Source organism: Falco rusticolus, chromosome 5 (assembly GCF_015220075.1).
Source record: "Falco rusticolus isolate bFalRus1 chromosome 5, bFalRus1.pri, whole genome shotgun sequence".
NCBI lineage: Eukaryota > Metazoa > Chordata > Aves > Falconiformes > Falconidae > Falco > Falco rusticolus.
In genome coordinates, this window is record NC_051191.1 from 76,580,456 (window position 1) to 76,608,382 (window position 27,927).

The 27,927-nt window shown below is 42.3% G+C and overlaps 1 long non-coding RNA gene across 5 annotated transcripts in view; it reads right to left on the reverse strand.

Moving 5' to 3' along the window:
* Positions 1–10,338: 10,338 nt before the first annotated feature.
* LOC119149344 overlaps positions 10,339–27,927 on the reverse strand; it is a 118,286-nt gene continuing 100,697 nt past the window's right edge. For 4 of the 5 annotated variants that reach the window (XR_005104663.1, XR_005104661.1, XR_005104662.1 and 1 more), the window contains 3 exons: positions 19,175–19,401; positions 17,238–17,468; positions 10,339–11,102 (listed from right to left, as the gene is read on the reverse strand). This is a non-coding gene — a long non-coding RNA (uncharacterized LOC119149344). Of the gene's footprint in view, positions 11,103–17,237; positions 17,469–19,174; positions 19,402–22,481; positions 23,005–27,927 lie in introns of those variants that run through there. The other variant, XR_005104664.1, reaches the window with a different exon arrangement.

The window sequence follows — 27,927 nt, forward strand, 5'->3', positions numbered from 1 at the left end:
GTGCTGGAAAATGTCTTGGTTCTATGGAAGTCAGCAGAAGTATGAGCACTGACCTCAGCAAAACAAGCATCTAAATAAGTTTGAGCCAAGAGCATCCTCGTGTGACCACACCCTAAGGTTCATGCAATTTTTCGGGAGTAGCCATGTTTGTGTCTGCACTGTACCCTTTTCTAGCTGAGCGGGAGTAGTCAAGCGACGTACCTGCTGTGCTGGACCTTCGCTTTTCCTGGCCATGTCAGAGCAGCTCCTATCCAGGGGAAACAAACTTAACCATGTTTTAACGGAAGATTGTGTTCATTACATCTGAATTTACAACTTACTTGCACTTTATTTTTGTGGCTGTTTTCCAAGGGACATTTCAGCTTTCCAAGGGAATACATCTTCAAAGCGGGACGGCTCCTCAGCAGGGCTCAGGTTTGTGCCCCTGGGTCACTGGAGTTTCATTCCTGTGAGAGTCAGACGCTCAGCATGCTGCGCTAGGCAGCTATTTGCAAACCGTGGTGCTTTGGTTCATGTTTAGCTAGAAGATGAGACTTCAAATGCAGGAACTGGAGCTATAGCAAGCAAAAAGCTTCCTTCTGTGGGGAGGGATTTTGCTTTAGAAGTTGTTCGACTGATGATTGCCTTTGATAAGTGAATACAGTGCACAGCCTTTACCGTTTCCATAAGGCAAGTCTGAGAAATGTTTTCTACTGGGACAGTGAAATGCAGACTATCCCCTCACTGCGTGCTTGGGAGAAGCACAGAAAGGCAAAACCAGGGAGGCAGATCGATTCCTGTTGTATGGAGGAGAGGAGGAAGAACTATTCTCCAAGGGACAGGCTGGCACCAGAGTGATGAAATGACACAGAGTCACAGCACAAAGGACAACACTTCATGAAATCAGAAGACTTTGCTGCACTGAATCGTGATGCAGCTTAGTAAACATGCCACGAGCTGAGAGAGAGGGATGTCCGAGGTATCCTCGGAAGTAAAAGAAGGAAGTCAGAAGATGCATGGGCCTGGCAGTGAAAAATGCTGTTTAACTACGATGTATAAGTTAAAGAATTTGGGGTTTTAAGACACGAGAAGAACTGCACAGTTTGGAAGAGCGCCTCTTCTGTAGAAGACCAGGCTGTGTGGAGCTGCAAGGAGGGGTTTTGATTAACAGAAGTGTGTGAAAAGAAGGGAGTACCAAACCCTAAGACTCCACAAAATCTTTGTGTTGCCAAAGTATAACAGAGACAAAGACTATGCTGTGCAGAAATTCATAAATTGATTATGTATCAAGATTAAAAGCCCAGGTAATAAATGTAAGGAATAGAAATTGCTTGTTTAGAAACATGCATTTGAACTAGCTGATATTAATGAAACCTAATAGGATGACACATGACAGGAATGTTAAGTTGTTTATAATCTCTTTAGAAAAGATCAGCTCAGCAAAAGGGAAATAAAACTGGCTCACAGTATAAAATGGTGATGCTGGCAACCATGAAGTCAGTCAACTGCAATATTTATTCATCCACTGGACCCAAGAAGTAAAGCTCGTGGTGTCCCTACAGATGATACGCACTCAACACTATTAAATTCAATTGAACTTTATAAGTCATACCTTGTATTGGGTTTGCATGGCAAGGTTTTGGTAGCGGGGGGCCTGCAGGGGAGGCTTCTGTGCGAAGCTGCTGGAAGCTTCCCTCTGTCTGATGGAGCCAATGCCAGCCGCTCCGAGGTGGACCCACCGCTGGCCAAGGCCGAGCCCATCAGCCGTGGTGGCGGTGCCTCTCTGGTAACATATTTAAGAAAGAGGAAAAAAACCTGCACAACAAATGGCAGCAGAAGAGAGAAGTGAGAACATGCATGAGGAGCAGCCCTGCAGCCCCCGGGTCAGTGCAGAAGGAGGCAGGAGGGGCTCCAGGTGCTGGAGCAGAGATTCCCTGGCAGCCCATGGTGAAGACCATGGTGAGGCAGGCTGTGACCCCACAGCCCATGGAGGTCCATGGTGGAGCAGATGTCCACCTGCAACTCATGCCAGAGCAGGTGGATGCCCAAAGGAGGCTGTGACCCTGTGGGAAGCCCGAGCTGGAGCAGGGTCCTTGCAGACCTGTGGAGAGAGGAGTCCAAGCTGAAGCAGGTTCGCTGCAGGACTTGTGACCCTGCTGGGGACCCAGGCTGGAGCAGCCTGTTCCTGAAGGACAGCACCCCATGGAAGGGACCCACGCTGGAGCAGTTCATGAAGGACTGCAGCCCGTGGGAAGGACTCACATTGGAGAAGTTTGTGGAGAACTGTCCTCTGCAGGAGGCAGCCCACGCTGGAGCAGGGAAGGGTGTGAGGAGGAAGGAGCAGGAGAGAGAACATGTGATGAACTGACCGTAACTCCCATTCCCTGTCCCCCTGCACCACTCGGGGGGGAGAAGTTAGACAAATTGGGAGTGAAGTTGAGGCTGGGAAGAAGGGAGGGGTGGCGGGAAGGTGGTTTTAAGTTTTGGGTTTATTTCTCATAATTGTACTCTGATTTGAATGATAATAAACTGATTTCCCCAAGTCAGGTCTGTTCTGCCTGTGACGGTAATTGCTGAGTGACGTCCCTGTCCTTGTCTCAACCCACCAGCCTTTCGTTGTATTTTCTCTCCCCTGCCCAGCTGAGTAGGGGAGTGACTGAGCAGATTTGGTGGGCATCTGGCATCCAGCCAGGGTCAAACCACCACAGTCCCAGAGAGGATGACTATTACTTGAATACTTACCAACGTTTGCAACATACCCACACTTGTCACTGTAAGGCAGTTCATTCTGAATGGTATAAACTGGAGATTTCAGTCTGCCAGAATTTCTAAAGCCCCTAGATGACAACTTTCTGACAAAAAGGCTACTTCCAGCAAGAACATCTACATCATATCTCATCTTGATGGACGAGGAGAACTGGTTTGCAGAAGGAGAATGCTGAAGCAGCTTGAGGTATCGGTAGCCATGACTTTGGTCACATCCACTGCGTGAACGTAAAATAAGGAGACAGAATAAGTCAGTTAAACACTTCGTCTTTCAAAAGGGTAATTTCACAAAGCCAAATGCTAACACATGAGTTAGGAGAAAAAACATTTAAGCAGGAAAATATAGACTGTATTTACAAACTGTTTAACCAAGTTTGCCAAAGAAAGACCAAAACTAACCTCACCCACCCGCCCCCTCCTGTTTTTGAGAGTAAATAAAAGCAGACTGGGGGGGTAGGGAATGTTTACCAAACTGATGGAGATATTTGTGTTAAAAAGTGATGAGGAAAGCAAATGTACACATGGAGTATCAATGACTTGAAATGGTAGTGTTAAGAATACAAAAGCAAATGAGGACGGGAGATTCATCAACACTATTATTAAAAAGGTGGAATTTTTAAATAAATGTCTTTGCTATGTGCAGACAAAATGGCCTGGTGATAGTCCTTGCACAGCAGGTTAAACAGCAATTACCAAATTTTTTGAATCAGAAGTTTGTATTTGAAAAGTTGGCTAAGGAGCTTTTAAAACTGCTAATAATGAATTTTCAGACACGTTAGGACATGAGAGAAGTGTCAGTAGTCCAGAGAAAGCTGAAATTGTGCCAATATTTTAAAAATGGAAAGAAGATGGCCAAAGTGAGAGAGCATTAGCCTGACTTTGATACCCGGAATAAAGCAGTGATGGGATTGATTGTGCAAGACTTAAGTAATAAAGAATTAAAAGGGGCTAATAAAATTAAATGTTAATCAAGGTGGGTTTGAGTAAAATGGATCTTCTCAAACTAATTTGATATCTTTTTATGAGATTACAAGTTTGGATGACAAATGAAATAGTGTTAAGGTAATAGACTTCTGTAAGGCACATGACTTGGCACCATTGACTAGTATTTTGAGTAGGAAACTGATATAATGATATAATTTCAACGTGGCACACGTTAAATGAATTAAAAACCACCTAACTGATGTAATTAAATGAGGAATCATCTTTAAGAGGCTATATGCTTTGTAGGCTCCTCCAAGAAGCAGTTCTTGTCCTGACATGATTTAGCTGCTAGGTCTTGACCCGGAAACCTGTCTCTCCCCAAAATAAAAGGTGTTACTGACACTTTTTTGTAGATGAACCAAGTGTCGGACTGCAAGAAATACTGAATAGGATGGTTTGTAGGTACATTCTGATCTAGATATTTTTTTAGAAAATGAGGTGCAGCAAATCGGTCTACATTTCATATGGCCATATATGAAGTCATATCCCTAAACTCAAGAATACGGGCCGTACTGAATTTGCCTTGGGGAGAAAAGCTCTAAAAAAAAAAGCACTTGGATATGGGTCTGGCTGGCAGAAATTGCTGGTGCTGCAGCCAGGAAAGCTAATGCAGCCGTTGAGTGGGTAAAGCCAGCAGAAGGGAGTTAGACGTCCTTTGCATTTGGCATCCCCATGGCTGAGATTTGAAAATGCACCAGTTCGGGCAACTCCTACTCTAGCATGATTTTGAGAAGTCGGAATCAACACCAGGAGGACCTGTGGAAATGGAAAAAGGGATGGAAAATTTGCCCCAAGATGTCAGAATCTGGGGAGCTCACTCTTGCTGAAAAAAGAAAAGGTTCAGAATGATTTTACTGTGACCTTTACGTAATTGCAGGGTACACAAGCTAGAACCTGCACAGGGGTGAATTCATATCTTAAGTGACATCATCTTAAAAATACATATATATGCATTCATATGTGGGTATATAGTGTTTCAATAAAACAACTTTCAAACGATTGTGCTGATTCTTTGCAACTGGCAATTCAAAAATCAAGATATGATGTGTATCTTCAGACAAAAATGAAGTACGTGAATCCCATTCATTAGAAATAAACAACAAATACACACCTGTGTGAACACTTGCAACTTAAATTCCTGGGCTTTGGATCAGACCTTGCCTTCTGCAAAATGACCAGTGGCCAGGGTACTTCTGCCCCTATCACCTTGCTGGGACTGTGCAAACCACTGGAACTAAGAAAAATGCTCCTTTACCCAGACATGTCATTTCACACCCTGGCAGGCAATTAAAATGCAAATTAAAAATGTTAATTAGAACTGTTTCAACATCTATTCTAATGCACAAGATGGGAATTCTGTACAGTGTATGAAGAAAGATGCATTGTTCCTCGGGCAAAACCCTCCCGCCACTCCTGCTCTGGAGTGAGCAGAAATAGCTGGTACTTTTTTGAAAACCTGATTGCAGAGAAAAAAAAAAAAAAAAGAAAGAAAGAAGATAAAGTGTTGAGGTCTGATCCTGATCTCCAGTGCTGGGATAAATGGATAAATCACCTGAAGCCAGAGGAGTTGTGGCACATTGTTGATTTAATGAGATCAGAATCAAGGCGTGTACCAATACTTACACAGAAAGATGCAAAAGGGTACCCACCCCACCATAAACATTTGTGTTAGACTATTTTTACTATCCCCCACCTTTTTTTTTTTTTAAATCACAGCCAATTTACATGTATTGATAGAGACAGACACCAGCTGACAGAAGGCTCAAACACATTTGATGGCAGCCTGGGGATAACCCTGTTTCAGTGGGGATTTGGGAGGGTAGGAAGAGGCTGTGCCACAGCACTCAGCCCCCATGGTTCTGCCCGCACAGTACCAGAACTGGGTTTTTGTAACAGCAGCAGCTCTAAGTGCGTGCCAGCAGGTCTCCTTTCCATGTTAAATATGCAGTTGCTCCACTAAGGCTCATCCCAATATACCCTGATGTTTAAGACAACTTTCTTCCCTTTCCTACTTAAAATCTACCCACATCAAAGATGAAATCATGATGCTCTCAGAGCAGTGATGAGGTTGTTTTTACAGCTATTTGAGCAGCATGTTATACCTGCTTATTTGAAGATGATGATATTTGTATTGTTGCTAAGAATTCATGCCAAGCATAATTTTGGGGCGTTGTGAAGACATCATATTTGCATATTTTAAGTATTGATATAATACAAAATTCTTTTTATGACTCTTTTCACAGCATAATAATGCATGACAGCCTTTTGCATAGAAAAATTCAAAACCAGAAGAAAATTATTTTTTAGAAAATGGATTTTTTTAAAATCTGATTTTCATTTTCCTGTGTTTGGAACATCCCTTACTGCTCACGACCTGCTGCATATCATCCAGATAAAAACAGTAATTGCACAGAGACATAAGCACTTCACACAGTAATGCCTTAATCAAACAAATGACTGAATTCTGAAGAAGTTCAATTTTTTTTTTCTTAAGTGCGATCTATTTCTAGCCTTGCAGGCTTCATGCCAGTTGCCAATGCAAAAGATGGCCCATATGAATTGCTTCCTTCTTTCCTTTCTCTTCTGCCCTTTTGCCTAGCCTCAGCCCTCTCTCTGCTCTTCCCTACTTCTTCATCCTTTGAGTACAGAAACTCTATTTCTGCTCTCACAGGCTCCATGCCAAGCCCTAGGATAGAAATAGCTGGTACAGTCTACAAACCTCTTCTTCCTTCCCTTGCTCTGACTGATTCCCATCTTTCATTTCCCTTGTCCTGCTTCCTCATGCTTCTAGCAAACAGCTTTTGTGCCCTGCTCTAAAAGGGCTCCCCTGGAGCTTCCCCCTCCCCCAGCAAGCCCCTGTTTCTTGGCAATAGCAGCAGGCTGGCCTCAGGGCAGGCGATTTGAAGGGGCCAAGTAGCTCAGGTGGGCTTGAGGATGTGCTAATGAGCAGCACATGTTACTGGTGAGCGTCCATATTTATAGGGGCTTCAAAGCAAGAAAAAACTGAAAAGAAAGATGGGTGAGGAAGAAAATCCAGGGACAGGCAGTGTTTCTTCTTCTTCTATAGTCTGATTTTACATGAAACTCACTTTCTGTGTACTGAGGGTTATTTATATTGTATTTTGATTGCCTGGATGTTCTGTGGTGCTTAGCTGGTGCGAGCCTTTTTGTGGTGTGGAGTCATACAGGTAGGTGCTGCTGGTGGTAACCTGGTCTCTCTGGGCAGGCTGCAGCTCTGAGGGGCTTCTCCTCATGCCAGTGGCCAATGCTGAGTGGCCTGCACCACTGAACATTTCTTTGTGGCCTTTTCTTTCTGTAAAAGAGTTTTTCTGACCAAAGTGTGTACTTTGGCAGAGGCAAGCTGGAGATACCCACTCTCCAGCCCTGGTTAGAGGTGCTGCTGTGGGCAAGTGGCTGCTTTGCTGTGGGACGTGGCAGTGAGCAGAACTTGGCTGTGCAAGTGGGGAAACAAGAGGGGTCTGGTGGTGGGTGGCTGGGCAGTGGTGTGAGGCTCCTGTGCAGCAGCAGGTTTGTTAGTGGCTTCAGCCTTCCGTTAGCTATTTCTCCTCTGGAGTGAAGGAAATAAAATGTACAACAATGTTAAAACGCTGCTGAAGGACATGTTTTTCTTCAGCTTTAGCAGACCTTTTGTCTCCAGCTCAGGAGAGGCACGTAGCAGTCACAGGGACTGCCAGTTTTGGGGACAGAGCATCTGGGAAACGCTGAGGGTGCATGGAGGCACTTGGCGCTGCTCTTGCAGGGAGCAGGCTGTTGCCTGCAGCAGTTATCCCCCAGGGATCCTCGGCTGCTGCTCTCCAGGCTTTGCTGGAGAGGTTGCTGGAAGCAGCGGTGTCCCCTGATGGCAGGGTGTGCTTGGCCTCCCGTCACACCCTGCGGGTGCCTGGCAGTGTTAGGCTTGATTAGCCCGTCAGAGGCTCGATGGCCGCCCACAGCCGGGAGGTCGTGCCCCAGCCCCTCTGCATGGCGGGCCAGGCCTCCCTTCCCGATGCCGCTGCGGGGCCCTCGGGGAGCGGGTGAGACACCATGCTTGGGGGCTTTTCTCTCCTGAGCCCAGAAGAAGCACGTCTGGAGGCAACAGCCAGTGATGGCTCCCTGCGGCTTGGCGGCCAGAAGGGGCAGTGAGGGGGCTGTCACCTGCTGTGGTGTTTTGGGGGCGGCAGATGCTGCCTTGCAGGGAGCACTAGCGGGGACCCTTGCTGCCAAAATCCCCCCAAGGTGCTGGGCTCTTCGCCACTTGCCGAGGTGGGGGGACCCCAGCGCCTGCCCTGCCACCCCCGGGCTGCCAGGGCGAGCCGTGATCCTGCCGGAACAGACACGGGATCGCTGGCCTCCACTTGGAAATGAAATTTCGAGCTTTGCGTTGACGTTCTTATTCTCATAACTGCCTCAGCTTTGCTGCAGCGTTTACGTACAGCCACAGGAGACCATTGCCCTGGGATAATGCTCAATCCTGCTGGCATTATCCACCTTAGAGTGGAAACATGGGGGGTCTCTGCCAGCCCCTCCTGGCTGAGTGGCAGACCCTGGTTAAGGGGAACGGCTGCAAAAAACCAAAGCCCTATTCTATTACAAAGTCTATCCATCCAGCAGTTTGCAATTTTAGTATGAAAAATTACCTTGGTTATTTCAAAGCGTTGACAGTTGAAATTCAGTTTAGGGTTGGCTGTTTTTGTTTTTTTTTTTTTTATTTTTGAGGTTGGATAAATGGTTGGTGAGTGCCATCCCTGCCTTTAAGAACTCACTAAAAGAACCCAGCATGATTTGATTTGTTTGCACAGCGAAAAGATTGTTCTTTAATCCCTTCGGAGTTCTTGGATGTGATACTCCTGCCAGTCGAAATAATGAAAAATCCTCTGGCAGAATGTGTCAGGAAATCTAGACACATCTCTCCCCTTGCCACATCACCTCTCCTGAAGATGGTGGGCATCTTGAAAATGGCCAAGCAAGGGACACAACACCTGCATCCCTGATCCCTGCATCCACGATAGCTGTGCTCTATGCCAGAAACCAGTGCAGGGATGGAAATCTTACTATATTTGATATAAAATTGGACTCTATTATCAAACCGGAGATATAGGAGATTTTGAAAAACAACCACCTGAATAATCACTGAAGTAGTTTATTTTTTTTCCTCCTCAGATCAGTACAGTGAAATCCACTATTTAAAAAATAATTAATGTAATATTTGTGTTGTAATCTCAGATATTGCAAATAGCAATTAATTCTTTAATTAATATGAATGAATAATTCAGTACATAAACTGTATGAAATAGTAACAGAAATTAAATCAGGCACGTTGCACCTCACTGGGAAGGAGGAAAGATGTTACTATTAAGGAATAGAACGGTTTGAGCCTTCATACCAGTAACAAGGGTGAAATTAAACAAAAATAGGCTAATTGGATCTTAAGTGGGGCTAAACTGAACCCCACTCGGGCTCAGCTCAGCTGCTGAAGCACAGTTATCTATTGCAGCTTGAGATGCCTTCCAGCACTGGAGACACTGCTGTGGGGCTGGCCGGTGCCAGCACCGGACCTGCCAGGGTGGCTGGCAGGGAATAGCTCACGCCTGTCTTCAGGCAACTGCATAAGGACCACCCTTTTTTAGTCACTTGCTGATACGTGTACACATGTTCTTAAACCCGCTTTCATATTATTGGACTAGGAATTTTTGTATTGATTTTGTATGGGAGAACATCCTTCAGTAATGGCAGTTTGTCTCCTCTGTTAATCAAATATCTAAGCAGCAATTTCAGGGTCATGCAGATAGCCGTCAGTTTTTGGAAAAAAGTCTAGCAAGCATTTTTTCCTGCTACTATTTCAAATATACCCAATTCCAAATGTATTTACCTTATAGTAGAGTACAACTTACACAAACCTTAAAAGCTAAAACAGAAACAATACAGAATCCAACCTGAAATCTCTCCAATGCTTTTTACTCAAAATCTTCAAAATATCTCCTGGAAAGCTCCAAATGCAAAGAAACATTTTCTCAGAAAAAAATATGCATTAAAGTGTTCTGCACTGGCTATCTTTCAGATTTGTTGCAATGGCTCACACATTCAATAGATAAGAAAAACAAGATTATGTTCCTCTACCCTTTCCCATTCTACAGACTTCCATTATATACATGTGTGTGCATGTGTGTTTGTACCCTCATAACTTGCTCTCTTATTTTATTAATTTGTACACCCATAACTTGCCTATTATTATTATTAATTTTTCTTGACTTTATATGTTGCTTGAGAGAAAGAAAGATATCACATTAGGTGATGAGGACAGGGCTTTTTGGTGTACTGATGAAAACTAGTCCAGGAACCAGAGTGTGAAATATTTATCTAACAGTTCTTCAGAGCAGATAAGTGTTTAATTGTTGATATAATCCCAGGAAGCAGGCTCTGTTGATCACATTATCCTTTAATTATCACAAGAGTTCAACAGTCAAACAATTATCTTTTCATTTCCTTGCTGAGGTCGAAGTACCTCAGAAGATATCCAAACAGAATTTTTCTAGAGCTGGGAAATTTAAACAGAGGTTTTAATAGCAACTTACTGTTTTTTTTAAATATATATATTTATATTTTTAAAAATAGACCTCATGGCTAACACTGGAAATATTTCTCTGCAGTTAAGAAGCCAATGCTTATTGGTAAAGTAGCTTCTTTCCTAAACTGTGCTGAAGGATGTAGAAGAACGGCTTTAACAAAGAAAGGTGTGGTGTTCACACACAGTTGGCATCTGCTCAGATTTCAATGGCTGGTCTGTGTTAACATGCCTCTGACAATACACATATGGCGCTGCAAGTGGAGGAAAATGATGCACCAAGAAATAGGAAGATTTTTTTGAATAATGAAGGCTAACGTATTAGAAGTAAATTCAATAGTGTGTCTTGTAAACCTTTTACTGAAGTTAAGAGTATGTCATTAATAAAGTGCGTAAAATTAAAAAAAGAATTTCCTTAAAATAGCTTTTGGAGTCGTCTTAGGAAGCATTATCTTGACAATGTTAATTATTGTCTTTTTCTTTTTTGATAAATGGATTATGCAAAATTAATTCCCTCACTATGTAGATTTAATCCACAACACAGGACCACTGTCAGAATTCTAAAGTATTTTGAATTTTCTAATGAATAGATATAAAAAAGCCATACTCAATTAATTTATTAGTTTGAAATTTGAAATTATAAATAAGTCACTGTCTTCATCTACAGTTTCCTGCTTTTGAACAAATCCCACTGTGCGGATGCCTGCAGAAAATCATTACAGGATATTTTTGAAGACAAAGTTTTATCATAGTGTTCCAAAATGTTGGATAACTCTTCTTCAGTTTCGTTGATGCTGTACTCTTGAAGAACCTACAAGAGACAGAGACAACTTTAAAATCTATTTCAGTGCTTTGGGTGAGCAAGAAGTAAAAACATTAGTTTATCTTGCTAAAATTTCTTTACAAAATGATTGATTCAGCTCCACTCTGTCTCTGGCTTCTCAGAATATTAGAAAAAAAAGTCAAAACTTCCTTTATTATCTCTTACTCTTCCTATGCCAATACTGACTCCCTGGGATGCATATCTGAAAACCTGCACATGCAGGGGTTTTGTCCACTAGCCCAGCCAGCACTTGCCTGAGGGAGCTTTGGGAAATGAGCAGCACCCATGTGCATAGAAGCTAATTTACAAAAAGTACATGTTTAAAAGGCTTTCACTGCTATCTGGAGATGAGACGAAGAGGTGGAATATCTTCCTTTCTATCCTTCTTGGGTGTCCTGCAGCCTTTGCATCTGGAGGAACAGAAGAAATAATCCAGTCACTCAAACTATGCAAACTCTTATGTATATAATAATGTCTGTGATGCACTCGGTGCTTTTCATTTCCATGGGACAAATACTCAGCCTGTAAGCATGCCTTCATTATGCTTCAGCAAGAACCCAACTTGAACAGGATGCATCTGGTTCACCTGATGCTAAAAGCCAGGTTATATACCCTCATCTTTCAAATATCTCACCTGGTGCATTTTTCAGCACTTCAATTTTAAAAGTTCTCAATGCCCTGACGTGAAAGAAAATAATGCATTAATTACTGAGGATTACTTCTGGTTTTAGATGCACTTGGGAATTTAAACCCTGAAAGTGCCCAGCAGCACGGTGTGTCCTTGTGTGCTATGCCAGTTGTCATTAGTTTTCTGGCAAACTCATGTTAGTCTGCCCCTTTCCCTCTGAACAGCTCAATCAGAAATCGCTAATGACCCCTTGCAGATAGTACAGCCATAAATAGCAGTGTTACTGGAGTTAGCAGAGAGCTAATTTCCTCGTTTCAGTAAATTAAGTTACCTAGGAGATAAAGGGAACTGTACCTCCACAAATCACTTGATATCTTGTCAAACAGTAGATTAACACCTTTGTAGTAGGATTTCAGAATCAAGGATTGCTTCTAGATCCACAAAGAGTTAGTTTTTTGGTTGTGGGTTTGTTGGGGGTTTTTTGCTTAGATTCTCGCACGTTAGGAAGCTTGATTTGAAAGTTGTTGCCTTGCTTTAACTATAAATGGTAATCATCGCATGTCCTAGAGGAACAAGACAAATTAAAATCAAATGCAAAGGAGCCTGATCTACACTCCTCCTCCCCTGAGCCTGGTCTGCTGAGGCAGTGCCCAAGCAGTCAGAAAGCTGCCGTGATAGGCAGCCTCAGGCACGAAGATGATACGGCCGCGTTGATACATCTTGCTCCTCAGCCTTCGTAGAGGAGCAGGCGGGGGCCTCGGGTTTCAGCTATGTGGCAGTGCCAGAACACGTCACATTCCCACCAGTCCTAAATAAGCAAAGATTTAAAAAAGCATTTCTGTGACTGGTATAATTGAACAGGTTTATATCTAGCAGGCAACAAGCTGACTTGCTGCACCTCCAGGGGAAGGGGAGGGCCAGAAGCACACCTTATCGCTGCTTATTGCAGACAAGTGTTTGCTTACGGCCATTGAGCATCCCACCGGCTGGCTGATCAGTCTTTTGAAGTAGCAGCAATACCAAGGGGTGTCCTAATGCACACAGCAATAAATGGGTTCAGGGCCCCACTCAGTGGGTTTTTTTCTTGCAATTGACTAATCAATATTGAGAATTACTCTAGAACAGACAGTGATTATTATTCCCAGTTAAAATGGTGTCCAAGATTTTGAAACCAGTAAAGCTAAGCAAAAATCAAACTCCCCATGGTTCTAGAGGAAGAATCACTGATATCCAGAATATCCAGGTGTGTATTTCCTGTTTGAGGGGATACAAGATACCTAAATATTTGGCAGAGGATACAAATCCCTTTTCTAGTACAGAATTATGCTGCACACAGAAAAGCAAAGAGAGAAACCAGAAACAGAGGTTCCCAAATGGGGGTTACCTGGGCCCGTTCCACGTTTAGAAGGGACCACACCAGCTGGAGGGTCGCAGATTCCTGCACCTCCAGCAATGCCTGCGTGAAGACCTACCAGAAGGTATGCTTCTATTCCCTTCCCGCGTGTTTGTGAAAGGTATGCATTTAAACTTTGTATAGGGACTAAGTTTTTTCTGGTTTATCTATTCAGGACCCCATCAAGAGGTCACATCTCAAGGAAGTGTAATCACATGTGGAAAAATTACCGTAAGTAACAGCCAGAGCTCAAGTCACAGAGAGGAAACAGGAAAAATTTATACAGTCTAGTTCAGTACCGTTTTTTAGAATTTTTTCAGTCAGAAAGCTTAGATTAGACAATTCTAATTTCCTGACTATTTATTGAATACAACTTGCCTGAAATCTGCAATATTTAACAGTCCGCTATGGCATCCATCATAGGATTTAAGAGTTTGCTTCGTTGGTCTCCTTCAGTGCAGAATCTGGGGCTGAATTCTCAGCACTGCACTAAAGAATGACATGGTTTATAGTCCAGGACTCGGCTAACAAAGCTGGATGAGAAAGGCTTGTGATTACTAGCAGCATCATGAACGCAACTGGGCAGAACTGTCATGCAGAATGAAAAGATGGTGGACTGTAATAGTGCCTTGATCTGCAACTGGCTACCGAACACTTGTTCACAAACGATTGCAAGAGACTGTTTACACAAGATTATTTTAACCTATAACATTTTGATATTCTTGGGAGGTGCAGATGGTATATTTACTTAATCACTGTCAAAGCTCTGACTTTTTATTATTTGAAACTGATTCTGAAGTCAGTGTTACTTCTGCTCAGTTCTCAGTGTTTTCACATGTATTATGTATGCTTGCCTTGTTTCAACTTCCTTTTTCAGTCATTTTTAATTCCCTGCAGTGTTCATTTTTCAGAGTGAAATTTTTGCTTAAAAGTGACTGAATGCATAAGCCAACTGTGGGAGCAGTACGGTATTTAAGAAAAACCAAACCCCTACTGTACTCCTTTCCCAACACAGAAAATACCTTGTAACCCGTTTTTGAGCCTTTCTGTGGTTCCACAACTGGACCACAGGGCTGATTTTCCTTGGGACATATTGTAGCCTGTTCTTTTAGTCTGGCTAAACTTGATACATCAGTGCACCCTGAACACGTGAACTGCAGAGCTATTCATGAAGGCAAAATTAATTCCACTTGTACAAAGCTTTAGCACTGGAGTGATCAGTAAGGGACTTTTCCCAAAGTCAGCAAGATCCAATTCACCTGCAGGCTCTGGATCTGTTCTACTACCTTGTTTTGTTTTTAAAAAAATACATCTCCCTCTCAGCTTTCCCCTACACTCTCCTGGTATTTATTATTGTAGTTGGGTGCCAGCTGCACGTGTCACTGTCCACAAGCATCTCCTTGTGCAGGATTTGCACCCTTGACTTTATACACCTGCTACGTGGACGCAGAGGCTGTGCTGCACCTACACCTGTTGTAAGAGGCCTGGGGGGCAGCTGCACCATCTTCCTGTACTCTTGGGGTATCCCTCCAATGTATATGTTGCTAAGGAGTGAGTGGGTACGTGAATAATGCAGTTTCCAACCCGAAGTCCTGAGTACCCTTGTGGGCTGAGGGGTGGGAAAGGGCACTTCACAGTGACTCCAGCTGGGGTGGCTTCCATGGCTCAGAGCCTGGATGCTTCCAGGAAGCCCTAGGACGTTGATTCTGTCAGGCTTTTGTGGAATTGTGCCTGCCACCAAAAGCAAAGCAGTTTATTTGGGTATTTTATGATTCCTTTGATGTGTTCCTGTACACTTATTAGGTGGAATGGACTGAGCAATCTATGAGGAAATTTCACTTTGAATATTGCCTTATATAAAGGTGCTCAGAACATGGACTGAGACTCATTAATTTTTTTCTGAATAGAATAAATAAAAGTTATTTGAGACAACTACATAGGGACTTAAAAATTACTGCTTTACGCTCTCCAGAATACTGGGATGGAATTTTATAGCATCAAGTTTGTGTATAAAGGAAACGTTATGTAAGATAATGAAGTTCTTTGATGCAAAGCTTAATGGTTTTACCTTACTCTCCCTACTGGTAGTGAATACTTGATAATTCCTAATGATACTCTCTTCATACCTTGGTGGCAATCTGTTCGTTCCACATCTGAAAACAGTTCGGTAATGTAATTTCTCTATAAAATGCTGCTACTAACCATATCTAAACTAATTAGGCACAGTCAGAAACAGCCTAAAAATGTAGCAGGCTCGCTGAATGAGCAGATTTGGAATTTGGCACTGTTCCTACTACATAACTTGATTGGGATGCTATTATCGACGCCTTCATTTCTGGGCCACGACAGCCAGATTTCTGTGTCTCTTCTGATCTTTTCTGCCCTAGAGCGGTACTGTGGGCAGAGGGAAACAGCTTGTGTGTAGCTGTTTTGCTGGGACTCTTTTGACTCTTCATCACAGCCTGGGGAGCTGGTACGTGCAGCAGGGAGAGCTGCAAGGGCACAATCCGTGCTGACCAGTCCTGGCTACTAGATGTTTTTAGTGACCGTTAACAGCAGTGCAAATGAGAGCTCCCTCTGGGCTTTTCTTACCGTGCTGGGTGTGGGGCAGAGGCACAGCTTGCTGAGAAGTCGGGGCCATCCCATATTCCATGCACTTTTTATTTTGAGTTTGACTTATATCTAGTTCAACAACTGCTCTTAAAACATCGCTCCTGTGCTTTCTCTTTGGAATTACTATCTAAATTTTAGCAGATTTGGCCATTTTGCCATATAACCTGGATACACAGAGCATGACCCCAAGGAGTTAAATCCTCCAGCTGGAGGATATACCAAATGAATACTAGGCAATTAGTATCATGGGATTAAATAAGAGAAAAGGGAGTCCCTGCTTAAAGTGACTATAGAAACAGGCCATGAAATATCCTGTCAATACAGCAGAAGCTGGAAAAAATATAAAAATAATTGTAATTTTGATTTTTATAAGCTTTGTACCTACCACCTTCTGTGGTTTCTCTGTAAACACCCGCTGTACAAGTGATCTTTCCTGTGGTTTTAACAACAAGGTACAACTCTGAAGAAAGTCATAGTATACAAATCTTCAGGTATTTTTGAAATCATATTTTGTTGTTATTTGGTTAATTTCCCCTTCACTTAAATCCAAATTGAACTTCTCTGCTATATCTGAAATGCAAAGAAATAATATTTGTTTTGTCATTCTTAAAAAGAGCCAACCTGTGTTCACAAGTTTTACCAGGGATGTGCTGCCAGGTCACCAGCTGCAGTGACTGCTGCCTAAGTGTGTTATGCAGATCTTTCTATATGCAAATATATGTATATGCTTATAATTATGGCATGATAGTTCACGTTTTACAGGGTTTCAGGAAACAGGTAACATGTCATTTTGATTTTAAAGAAGTACTCCTTGTAATTAATGAAGATAAATGATCTGATAAGCTAACATGTTCTTATAGCCAGGACTTTACATTTGGCTATAGAGGTGCTCCCTGTCTTATCACACATGCAAATGTCCTAACAAAGGCACATAAAATCCACTCTCTAGAAGAGAACACAACAGAAGGGATGTGTAGCCCAGCTCTTCTAACAGTAAAAATCCAGGGTCACTTCAAATCACTAGGTGTTCAGCCATTGAAACCAGTGCACCAGAAGCACACACAAGCTCACAGGGAAAAGACTGGTGCATCTATCTAGTGAAATATCCCCAGGCACAGAAAGGGTAGTGAATTGGGAAGGTGATGAGAAACTTGTACACGTGCCACAAGTACCCGCAAGCAAAGCCACGCGCTCCCTTTTCAAGGAGCAGCTGATTCTGAATAGGAATGTAAAATTATTGCACCCAAGACTATTCTGGTCTGCAATAGCAGGGTGGTACCTGGAGCAATCATGTAGTAGTTGTCACTTACTAGAGGCCAGATATTCCTATGGCTGGGACACCAGAAAGAAAACAGTTGAGAATGAATAAAGCACTTTTCAGATGGTAACAAACCTAGGGAGTCTGACACTGGGATTTCTCCTAGCTTGCTGACATCCTTTTCTTTGTACACTTTCAGCATGCCTCTCCAGGAATGTTGGATGTTCTTACCTTATTTTCTATTGTTCCACAGTTAAGGACAGGTACAGAACAAGTTGTCTGAAGACAACTGGATGCTGATGTCTAAAAGCATGAGATAACATTGGTTTTTTTTTCCTCTGGAGTTTTACTGGTTGTATAGACAAACCACCAGATGACAAATCCAGGTTTTGGTCTTCCAGACTTGGGATTAATGTACCATTTGAGTCACTTCTCAATCTGATTTGAATTTGTTCTGCAAAACTGTAGGTAAAAATGTGAGAACACTCTTAGTGTCAAAACATTATTCATTTATTGAACCTTGACAATTTTTTCTTAATTTGGCTTAATCTGTAAGTCATTTATAGTTTCTCCAAACTGTTTCTTACTAACAACAGATAGTGTTCAAAAAAAACCTATGTAGTACCACCTTAGATCAAACACAAACCAGTGCAAAGTCACTGAATTACAGAATAATATTGCTTTGATTTGTTACTGTGAGGACTCAGTTCCACAGTGGTCCTGTGCAGAGCCACAGGAGTTACGTGAGAAGATCCTGGTGCTCAGTGTCTTTGATTGCTGCCTCAGCAGTACTCCGAGTTGCAAGTAAAGTCTTAGTCTACCACTGTACAATACATGCACAAGTGGTACTTATGCTTCTAGATCCAATGTACAACCTCATATTTACCGAGACTTCCCAGTGCTCCCTTGAGAGTCTCACTGGTGCAGACCTGCTGAGGCCTCACACACGTTTCCATGTAATGAACGCTGCAGGAACATTCATCCTGACCCGTGTTCAGGCTGGCTGGGGTCTTTCAAACAGCCATGATTTTAGGGAGACTTAATTTCCCTCCCTATTGTCTTATACTACCCAATCTAGCATTCATGTAGAGTAACAAGGAATTTTCCATTGCTTTTTTGGGGGGAATTGGACCAAAGCATGAAGGATGCATGTAGCTAATTGTCTGGGCTTTTCAAGAAAGAACCTATAGTTAATGCAATAATTGAGCTAGCAATGGGACAAAATTTAGATTTACCAGCCCTGACAAGTTGTTTGCAACTTTAATTTGCTCAATCTGTTATTTCTTCTTCAGTAGCTAAACATCTCCATGTAGAAGTAGTCAGAAAATCCAAGCATGTTCCAGGCACTGAATAATTCTAAATATTTTATGTTTCTGTTGTAGGTTTGGTTGTAGCTAAAGAATGTGGAATAGGTAGGTGCAGCTCCACAAGGAAGATATTTAATTTTTCCTCCTGTAATGATTTTCCTACCTTTCTGTGAACTCTAACATTACAGTAAGAGGCCAGCAGAGCAGTGGAAAGGACCAAAGTGCATTAACAACGTGAAGTGTAGGTATGGATGCAAAAATGAAGCAAAACTACTGCATTCTTAATCCATTCATCTTACCTTTCTCACATCACTGGCTTTTATGGCAAGTCTATCAGTTAGACTATCAGGCATTAACAGCTCTAATTTGGCATCCACTAGAATATTTCAGGACAAGCCAGCAAATACCTACTGGGGAACTGCAACTGCCAGTCCTGCCTAGCTTTGTCGGATGACCATGGCCATGTCAGATCACCATAAGCCATTATATTTTTTATGCTGTTTTGCAGCTGTTGGGCCTTTCTAATTTGCACTGTTTTCTTTGTCCTCAGAAACCTGATTGTGCTTAAACACAGAAATTTTATTTGCCATACAGCTCTGATGGATGTGTGTATGGTAACGGCAGGGAGTGCAATTGGTGTAAATTGACATATAACCTTTGACTTTAGTGGAGTTTGTATCTGGGCCAACTTTTGTCATCGTAACACAGTTTTGTAAATTAGCTCATTTGCTTATTGACAGGTGGTTGTGCCTGATTTCATGGGCAATCAATAGGAATACTGCCACTGAGTTCCACAGGTATTATTTTCAGCCTATGCACAGAAATGAAAATCCAGAAAATTCATAAAAAAACCATACTTACCTGCTTTTCGCCCTGCTAGAGAAGACAATGTCTTGGGATGTCCAGGCTGAGAAGACATGTGTGGGTCCTGCATGGCACGGGTAGCTGGCTTGGTAGAAGTTGCAGAACTAAGTTGCACTGGGAGGGCTTGATGGCATTGTTACAAGCTCCGAGCTGAACTTCAAAAAATCCTGACACTTCAGCCCTCCACCAGTGCTGACATCCACTGTGTTCCAAAGATTTTCAAACTAATGCAGAAGCAAAAGATTACTTCCATAAATGCTACTTTTACAACAAGAGAATCCTCTTATGTAGTAAGGATATGACAAAACATATAAAAAAGAAAGGGAGAGGATGCCTTGGAATAGAAGGAATCCTAGGGCCCATCTTATTAAAAAAAATATCACAGCTTCTCTGCAGAAGCCTGCACAAGGCTGGGAAAACAATGAAAAAAGTATTTCTGCAGGACATTTTTTAATTGAATTGGGCCCTTTGTGTGCTGTTTAAACTACTAAACCCTGTGATTAGACACAGTGATTGAGCTGCAGTATAGAAGAATAACGCTTTAACATGAGATGTAAATCAAATACATGGCGCACCTGTATCCTGGCTAAGTACCACTGAGGCGAATTTCTCATGCTATCAGGTGCACCTAAGTTATACCACCATCTCAGGAGGCCATTAAGGTTCCTCAGTTATTGTATTTGCATCAACAAATTATTTCACCCTGAGGGCAAAAATGAATCAGCACGAAAGAACACAGCAGGAAATCTTTACAGCCTTTAGAATCACATATAGTTACGATGTATGGCCAAGAACCATACCTCTACAGTACAGCCAACCTACAGAACACCTGGGGGCAGCTGCTGATACATTTGCTTCTGCTGCCTGTGGAGGTCCATGTGGCTGCTTGGCCTGACACAGGGCAGGTATCCCACCCTCTGGGCTATGTATGGAATCGTAAATCTGAGGCTGGGCTGATTTTCTGCTGAACAGCATTTTATTCAGTAAGTAGCTGCACTGAATTAGTGGGACTACTTATGATATAAGCTACTAATCAAAGCAAGGATTACCAGTCTGCCCTTAAATGAGCTGCACTCATTTTGTGAGTGTTTCAAGAGTCATCAGTATGCCTTTTTAGGGTCTTCATTATTGATTTTTAATATAAATCTAATTGGGAACCTCAGATTGCTTTTGATTTGATCTTTTTCAGCAGAGACTTAAACCCTAAAGGAAACTAGTCACCTCTTTGATGCATGTGCCAAGTTGCAGTCAAACTTCAAAGGGCAAAGGATACATTTTGAATTTGCTTTCAACTTTCCCCCATTGGCCTGGCTGCTACCACATTATGAATTATAAACAATTCTATTTTGCGCTTGTGATTATACTTCACACTTCATACGAGGATCTCAAAGTGTATTACAAACTTCAATTAAATAGAACAATACCCTGATGAGCTGGGTTAGCTATAGTTAGAAACTATTTCAACACCCAACAAAGTTAGTCATTTGAGGGACTGTAGAGAGTTCAAGCAAGTCAAGGGAGTTCAAGCAGAGAAGAGAAAAGTGGCTGTGATAAAAAGGAGGATGTCAGTTGGCAAGATATTAATCAACACCTTGCTTGCAGCATGTTTACCATCCTTAGCCTTTTATGAAAAGGTCACAGCACCAGAAATTCTGAAGACCAAGCAGCCAAACTTCAAGAAGAAATTCTCCATCCACTACTTGACACAGACTCCAGCTGAGCCTTGCTAATAGCAAACAGTAAGTGGCCATCTCCAGAAGAGGATAAAAGAAGATGTTTTCTGTGAAGTTGTCCAGACTATGACTATTAGTAACACTTCTGTAACAACTCTGAGCAGCGACAACAGCCAGAACAGCAGGGGTTTAGATTAGCAGTGGCAAACCCTGTACCCAGATTGGAAGGCTCTCCTGGGGCATCTTCATATAGATACACGTAGGCATATCTTTGAGAGGCCTGTCAAAATCAGAATATCTCTGGAAATACAGGGCTGGAGTCTCACTCACATAGAGGCTGCTGCTTATATAAATGAGGCTCCTCAGGCCTGCTTCTCGTTGCTATTACTGATGACAGTTTCTATCAAGATTATTTTCTTCACTTGTCTGAGGTTCTTTTAAGAATAAAATAGCTCCTCTGTCCCTTTGCTGCTTCTTGAGTGTAAAGTAGACGGGATCTAGTTTGGAGGACTTTTCAGCTGCCTGCCTTGCTGCTTCCAAAAATGAAAAAAACAGGAGAATTTTCTTAGTTCAGGAAGTTGTGCGTTCTCCTGCCTCGGCCAGGGCTCAGCCACGAGCTCACCTCAGCGCTTCTGCTCAGTGGTTCACAGGGATGAGGGAAGGCTATCACCACATTTTCACTTTTTCTTTCACCTGATATCGAAGCTCCAGCTTCAGATCCAGCACTTGCACTTGGTACCTCACCAGAATCGTGGCTTTCAGGAATAGAGCACACAGGCCATTTTGGTTTTTTCTGATGTTTCCAAGGGGAAAGTGGAAAATATTTGTTTTCAGTAGTTTCATCTGCAACCTTACACATGTGTAGCAGCGCCTGATAACATGGCAGGCTGTGACATCTCTTTGCTGTAATTACAAGCAGGCCCTGCTCCTGTCTGCAATTTATTATCAAAAATGCTGGGCCAAGAACTCAGAGGGTATATCTGCAATGAGGACAACACTGAAACTCTTTTCTGTAGTGCAGACACACGTACAAGTTTGGAGGCTTTGTGTCTTGTCTTATGGCATTGATGTGATCCTGAGCATGAAGGTTAGAGTGCTATTAAGTAAAATCTGAAATCTTTCAGTCAAGGTTCCCTCTGTTTTAGTATTCGCCTAGTCTTTGGACTAAGAAAAATCACATTGAACCAGCATTAGAAAAGATAAAAAAATGGCTCTTCTCATTTTAAGTTCAGCAGAAGCAGAATCTTACAAAAGACTGACCTCTCAGGTACCCCTGAGGTTACCACTGGGCTAATCAGATGGTTTGTACTGCCAGATTCATGCCGTGACTTCAGTCACTCAAGCTAAATTCAAGGTTACATAAACTCTGCTAATGCTAATCTGATGGAATCTTTAACGCAGAAAAGTAGCTGAGAGGTGGTCGGGAAATGTCAAATGCTTGCCCCTTTCTTTGTCCAAGGAGGGCAGGACAAAATAGCTACTGAGAAAAAGGAATTTGCATTAGGTCCCCATGGAAATACTTTTTATTCCATGCTGAGAAGGCTCTCCCCCCCGCTCCCCCCCCCCCCCCCCAACTGGAATTGGATTAATTTAAAATTGATAAAAGAAACTTTTAAAATAGCAAATATACAGATAAAGAGCTAGCGAAAGAGAACTACTGTGCTTTAAATTCACACCTTCGCTATTAGCAATAGCATCTCTGACTTTGCTTTAGAAAGCCTGCGATTATTATAGTTCATAACCATACTCAGAGATAAGGAAAAAAAAATCTCCCACAAATGTAGGAACAAATGTTCATGGAATGATAGTCTTAAAACATTTTCAGTTCATCCAAATTTTTAAACCACTTGTCTATACACAGCAGTATGCAAACACATGTCTCTAGCCATAGCCAATATACCCAGTCATACACTTATATTAAGACAAAATAATACAGCTTTCTTTTCTTCAGTCAGCCACTGAAAATGTCAGTTACATATATCCCAGAAATCTTCTTTTGATACTGTATTATCTTTTGAAAAGTAAATATCTTTAAACTCTCGTGCAATTGTGTTAAAGCCAGCAGTCACTACTTCTTGTATCTGTGAGAAGACGTGTCTCTCTTGACAGCTCCCAAGCAGATTTAGGTGGAATGACTTTTTGCCCTTCCTCAGTCTAGACAAAAAACATACACAGAGAATCAGTAATGGATCCACTGAATAAATTATGAATCATGGTGTGGCATTCAGCCAGTCGGAGAGGGAAACGTCCGTGGAGAAGGCGGCCTTCAAGATCCTGCAGGCAGTAAAAGCCGCTTCTAGGAATTCTGGCTTGTGCCACAAAAGAGAAAAGGGGCTATGCAAGTAGTTAAGGGAAAAAATAGACTATAAATGTGATCCAACTGGTGACAGGCCAACAAAAGCACAGGGTTCCAAGACTGACCTAAACTTGTATAAAGGTCTAAAAAATTGGGTGATCTTACAAAGAAGGCTATTCTGTTAATGCAGAAAAAAGGGAAGTGAGCGCTAACTAGCCCAAATATCCCAAACGTATTCTTCTCATCTGAATAGTCTTTAGCAAGCAGTGGAAATCTCTTTGACTGAAAAGGCATTTCAGTCCTGAGATGAAAGAGAGGGCAATTATGTCCCTTTCCTTTCTAAGTTCCAGGTACATTTACAGCAGTACTTTTTAATTTGGTCATCCACATTGGGAACACTGCAGCTAAACAATGCAGCTGAAGGCTGCAAAGGTACAGAATGTGTCACAGGAAAGCAGAGAAGGCGTTAGGTACAAGAGTGTTAACGCTAGCACAGGATGTGCACAACCCCCTTTTTCAGTGTGTTGCTTTCAAATCTAACACCGGTGTATGGCTTTCAAAATCTACCACTGGAGCTTGTTACTAACTAAACTCCCACTATGCATTCTGCAGGGTGGAAACCCACACTTTGGGTAAATACAGTAGAAGGTCATATGGCAAGCAGAAATAAAAAGGACAAAATACAGTTGGTTGGAATAAACTGCAAGTGAAGTACTGCAGGGCTTTGGTATGGACATACCCGAGAATGCCAAGTCTAACTGTGCATTCAAAAGGCCACATTTCATAAAGTTAAATATCAATGAAATCTATTCAACATTTACATGCTACCTCCAGAACTGGCAGTAAACTTCAGTTTTTAAAATGAAACCAAGTTTTACTTATAAAACTAGTCTCAGGAATGGCACAATGTGGAATAACAATAAAAAGCTGTATCAGAATATTGAAGAAGAAAGTACTTATCTTCAGGAATGGAAACTGACTTTCCGCCCACTGAACTGTCTAAACTAAATATGTTAAATATCTTGAATGCAAAGTTTTCACAAACACAAGTGGCAGCTAGTTTTACTATAGCTGTGGCAAGAAGTCCTGGTAGAAACAAAACAAAAAGAAGTCTGGTTTTGGTTCAAAGACATTTCTTTACAACATGTTAAATGTTACTATCGTATTTTATACCCCCATGTTTAAGCATATAAGCTTTGCCACCTTCTTGCTCCATGCAATATGAAATACCAAAAAAGAAACAGATGGCTTTTGGTCCTGTGCTCCTGTTTCCTTGTCACATCTCAAATGATCATTATAACTGGATGGAAAAGAAAATATGTTTCTTACAGAACTGCAAGAAACATGCCTCCTAATCAGAAAAGACTCTACTATCTTCAGATGCAAGTAACGCTTTTCAGTATTAACTATGCTTTACATAAAACATGCGTGCAGGACAGGCATTACGGCTGTATTATTCTTAAGAGATAAAATAGAAGAAGCGGAATCATGCATGCAGATGCAGAAGCCAGTCTGTGCCATAGTCAGGAAATGAAGATTGCTGGGCACAGACCAGCACAGGGTGCACCTTCTGCCTGCCTGACATTACCGGATCTAAAAAGCACCTTACTGCTGCTTTTAATTTTTCTAATAATTAAAGACTTAGGGAAAGTGTTACTGCCCTGCAACTTTTAAGAGAAACCTATTTTGTAAGTGCAAGCTTTCCCAATTTATTTAATTTCAAGAGCTTTTTATTTCCTAAGACCTAATGCACTTTGATCTTAAAATGGTTAGAAAGCCAATAAAAAAACATCTCAGTTGTTCTTCTTGCAAACCACAGACTGAAAACTAGAAAGCCTTTTATGTTCAGTTATTGCATTACACTTGTCTGCCACATGCAGTTAGTACATTCAGTGTGTATCTATGACTCTATCATCCACAGCTAAAATAACCACCTTTAGCTGAAATAATGCAGCTGAAACCTAAAATCTCAGACTCTGGACTGGGCACCTGGACATTTAAGTGCCATTTCTGCATTTCAAACTAACCTTATACACAGTTTCTTAGCTTCGCTGTGTCTGACTTTAACCACTAGTGAAAGTGAGCAACAGGAATGAAGCTGCCTCAGAGCTATCATAAAGTCATAGAACCATCTAGGTTGGAGAAGACCTTTAAGATCAAGTCCAACCATTAACCCAGGGCTGCCAAGTCCACCACTAAACCATGTCCTTAAGCACTGCATCTACGAGATTTTTGCCCTAGCAATGCTTGCAGATCATTTATAGAGGAGTTTCCATTGGATGGCAGAGGGGTTACTTCTCTTTTAGTGATGTCCTGATATTTGCTGCCACGTGCTCCACTCATCCCATTAAGCTTCACTTGATTGATTGATTGAAGTGATATATATCATTTCAGAAGTCAGGGGACAACAGACCTCTGCAGCTTCTCAGACTGCCACGTGGCCTCTGAGCAGTACCTGCCCCACGCCCCAGCCAAATGCCAGCTGCCACTGTAGGCTGTGAAGTCCAGCTTACCCAATGCTCCTGCTCAGCTCTTCAGAGGCTTTCTTGCCCTTCCTAGCGGAATTTGAGAGAGCCTTGGGAGAACTGTGTAAATCCACTTTCATCGAGAGAGGGGGGCATTAGTTTATTACTTTTCTTATGGGCCACCCTATATATCTCACTTGCTGTTCAAAGCAGGGCTGTATTTTTCTTCTTTAGAAAGTTTCTTGCACAGCATCGTGTCCTTTTCTATAAATGGCATAACTATGCTGATTAGTAATAAAAGAAGGCTCCGCCACCCACACCTGCTCAGTGAAGCTCCATTCCTGCAGCTCCTTCCTGTTTCTGGAAGATTTTTCTATTAAGAGGAATTCTTAATTAGAAAGTAAATCGGTACAGCAACATAAATCACAATTTCCCTGCTTCTGTTCCCTGCCCTGTCACAAATCTGACCTCCCTCCCTTTCTGGGGAGGCTCAGAAAGCAAAGGTCTTGGGAAACAGCTTACCCAAGAAGGCCCTTGTATCTTCCCCTGAAAAAGGATGCTTTTTCCTCTTTGTACGCGAGAATGACCTTTGCCAGAAGCAATCATCCTTTTGACAGTTTACACAGTTTTAGAGGTTTCTGTGCTTAGCCCATGGGCCCTCCTTTATCCTACCAACACGTATCTTCAAGTTGTTTTCCATAAATGCTCTTCCCTAAAGACGTGTGGAAGCAGCAGTATTAGTTGCCTGAGAGTGGATTGGGGTGGAAACGCATTTTCTTCTTATGTTCAGATAACCAGTAATTCACCAGCCAGCCTGTTCTAGCTCTCGGAGTCTCAGCACTATAGAGAAGCTTGTATTTTATCCCCAGATTACAAGCAGAGTTGTAGCCTCATCTGGCAGTGATCAGTCTAGCTCCATTAACCTGAGTGCTGATTTACGCCTGCTGAGGATTTGATAGCTGGTGTGCAACAGGAGCTTGCAGTAATAAACCCAATTCTAAATAAAATACGAAAATTCCATTGAGGGTCATTCTATAATGTACCATTTTCCTTTTGACCAACTGTTTGCCACAGACAGATTAAAGTTTTGAGGTCACATTTGCAGGAAAAAATACTCTTGGTAGCGTTTAGAATATGTAATGGTACGCAATGGTTTGACAAAATGACTTGATACAATGAGTCAAAGGTGGCACGTGGCAGTTTCTAACTTGTCTAGAAAAAAGCTAAATTTCTCTAAATGTAATTAAAATAACGATGGTATTAAATAACTATGAAATATGAAGCCTAGGTAGAACTGGGTAAAGAAGCAGGAGGCACAGTGAGGCTTCCCTGCCCCTGTCTCCCCAGCAGTGTCCCCCCATCAGCGCTACACCTGATGGTCTAATACTATGTTCCCTACTTTCCATTATCCCTACTTTCTCCTCTTCCTCTGCTCTTAGTAAATATAGAGTGAAAAGCTTCCACCCCAAGGAACAATTTGCCATTTAAAAATTCTATTAGGCCCTTTTCTTCATTGCTCAGAACAGAGAAGGAAAGGGAGGTATAGCTTTGGCAGGCTTGCCAATGGGGAAAGATCCCAAAATGGATATCCCAGCACGAGGAGGGACAGCACGTTGTAGTATTGGGGAGGGCACTGCACAGGAGAGCAGGGGCAAGGAAGGGGAATTTTCAAACCAGTTTTGCTACGGATAAAGAGAAACATGGACTTAGGTCATGGTGTAAGGAAAGCTTTAACATTTCTCAGCCTGAAGCAGATGTAATAATGGAAAGTAGATGCAAACATGCAGGTACCCCAGGACAGGTATTTCCAGGGAACACAGCTGTTCTGCACGAGGACAGACAAAGTTTGTGGTGCTGCTGATTGAGGGTAGGGACATGATCAGCAGGCCTGCTTACCTCTGCTGCTGGTGCAATGGGTCATGACTGATGACAGTCAGTTGTCTGATCAGATCAGTGGCCCAGAACAAGAGGGCCCAGAGGTTCAACAGATGAGGACAGCAAGAAGTGAATAAGCTTGTAAATCTCGCACCCTCAAGACAGAGAAAAGCACCACCTCTCTAGAGCAGGTCCTTAAATATTCCTGCTGCAGTTTCACAGGTGGATCATGGCAGCAAAATGAACTTCATTTCCCCACACCTGAACACAGTGCACAAGGGCTGGGTTAGTATACACTGCCGAGTTTAGGTAGCAAGGTTGTGTAAAGACTGAGGACATCACTTCCCTGTTGCATAGGGGGTTTTGGAGCTCAAAAAACATGGTTACAACAGATACACTGTAGAACTGCACTCTGAACATTTCAGCACTTGCAGGCTAATC